Source organism: Gavialis gangeticus, unplaced genomic scaffold (assembly GCF_001723915.1).
Source record: "Gavialis gangeticus isolate Ggan-Ray unplaced genomic scaffold, GavGan_comp1, whole genome shotgun sequence".
In the NCBI taxonomy this organism is placed as follows: domain Eukaryota; kingdom Metazoa; phylum Chordata; order Crocodylia; family Gavialidae; genus Gavialis; species Gavialis gangeticus.
In genome coordinates this window covers 122,443,916-122,446,253 of record NW_017728992.1, presented here as the reverse complement: position 1 = coordinate 122,446,253, position 2,338 = coordinate 122,443,916, and the positions used below count along the sequence as shown (strand labels likewise).

At 40.6% G+C, this 2,338-nt stretch overlaps 1 protein-coding gene across 2 annotated transcripts in view; it reads left to right on the top strand.

Annotated features, from left to right (window-relative positions):
• The window catches only part of TOX (thymocyte selection associated high mobility group box), a 388,101-nt gene that overhangs the window by 305,337 nt on the left and 80,426 nt on the right, over window positions 1-2,338 (top strand). The window lies entirely within an intron of this gene.

The window sequence follows — 2,338 nt, the reverse complement described above, 5'->3', positions numbered from 1 at the left end:
GTTTGGGGCTGTGCTTTGGGTCAGGGTTGATTTGGCTTTCCAAGCTAACTACCTGTGCAAGCTAATGGTATGCAGGGTGGATCCTGGGTTTCCTTCAGCTAGGATTGGTTGGGGGTGTAAAGGCTTCCTGAGGTAGGGTTAGGTTTGCGGTTGGTATCCTCTTGTCACAGAAGGGTTTTGGCAGTTATAGTTTAGAGATGGGGATCTCCTGGCTATGTTGTTTGTTCAGCCTATTATGCAGATGGTGCTTGATTAAAATCTATTTTAAACTACAGCGATTACTGCAAGATAGTGTGCATAAAACAGCTCTCCTAGCTCCATTAAAGGCTTTGGTACTATTGCAGTTTATTTTAAATATGCTTATAGACATTTTCGAACTTCTCAGGGGACATTTAGATATCAACGATGTGCCTTAGTTGATAGTCTTAAATCCTTTACTAGATATTCTTGTGATCTATTATGTGTGCAACATAGTTAACACACATTTTTTAAAGTGAAAGATTATTGCTTTCTTGTGATAAATAAGTTAAATACATCACTATAATTAAGCAATAAGGCATGACAGGAGGTGGATTACCATGAGCTAACTACACCTCTAGGGAATTTGAGGCACAAGTCTATGCCTAGCAGAATATATATGTGTTTTATTTTATTTCCCATCTGTCTCTGCTTTGGTGGTTAGCAGTTGAGTCTATGAAGCTGATAGACTGATGGGAGCATAAGGTAGGCCATCATCTCAGCCATTTCCAAGGTTATCAGTGCTGGAATTCTTTTTATTTAATTATTTTTTATAAAACAAACAATTTCCCCAGTGAGCACTCTCTTTTTAACAGTGGGGTTTTTGACTCCTCTTGATCAATCAGGAGAGAGAATTACTTCTCAGAGCTGTTTGTAGAACTATTTAAAAGAAGACCTTTTGTGCTTTTTTATAGTTTACATACCACTTGATTAAATGGCAGTGTGGGCATCAGAATACCCTAAATATGTATGGGCTTGTAAAGCCCAATGTTCAAAAAAGAAAAAGAGGGAAACCTTTAAAAACATTAAGAGTAAAAACTTTAACTGTGGCTGTAATGTTGTCAAGCCTTGTTGCCCATGGGATTTGTGAACTGTTACTTTGCCATGGAAAATATGGAATGGCACTGTCAATTTACCTTCACAGCTCTGTGTGTGGATCTGCACGTGTGCACATTGCATGTCTTTGTACATATGTTGTTCATACAAGTTCCACAGATTAGGCTGAGGTAAGAGTGAGAATCTAAGGCAAAAACAATAATAATGAGCAAAACATTGCTTACGTTTATTACTACTTCCCTGTTTTCTGAGGTGCATCTAGTATTTTCCACAACTATTAAGCAAAATCCACTCAATAGCAGTGCAGGTGCCTAGGAACCAGGCAAATCTTTTTTTCAAGTTATAGTCGTTACATAGCTTTAAAAGTCCAAAAGACCAAAATCTCCTAACTTTACTCCTTTCTGACCCTATATAATTATTTACACTCCCTGGGCACATCTACACTTGAATATTCATGTGATGCAATAAACTCACAGTTTGCCCTGGAGTTTATTGCTCCTGAGCACAGTGCTTACATATGTGCCCACGATCACAGCATGTTGAACCAGGGTGGAGCAGCCCCGGCTGGTAGGAGGCCTGGGAGGTCAGCCTACTGGCCTGGGGCTGCTCCAACCTGGTTCAGCGTGCTGTGGAGGGGCTGACTGGGGCACAAAGGTGCTTCAGTGCAGGGCTAGCTGGCAGGTAGCCCCTGCATGGAAGCACCCTTGTGCCCCAGTCAGCCCCGACCACTGTCTGTACGTTCGTTGTGGCGCAGTAAATAATTCCATCATAGGCTAGTACGTGTATTTACAAGTACTAACCTGTGTCGGAGTTAATTAATTCACTTCAGTCTAATAGCTCTGCACATGTAGATGGTGACGCTTTACTGCAGAGCTAATTAGGGAACTCTTCAGTAAGCATCTAATGTAGATGCTTCCCTTTTTTCCAAAAAAATACAGTAGACCTATTTTACAACCACCTGTGATCTGGCATGTCACCTGATCACACACCATTAAAAATAGGAAAACAGGTATGTGATAAAAATCATATTTATATGTTGGTAACATTCTCCCCCATAATATTTTTAAATTATTAAACATGGGGCAGGTGTATTAAGCCAAAATCTCCCAGTCAATAGGAAAGTTAGATTCCCATGGATTTGTGCCTCCTTGGTTTTCACAGTTATCCATGATAGGTGGGGACATTTTTAAGTATGTGTGTGCGCGCGCGCACACACACACCCACCCACCCACCCTTTCAATATTTATAATCTGCATGAACTTCA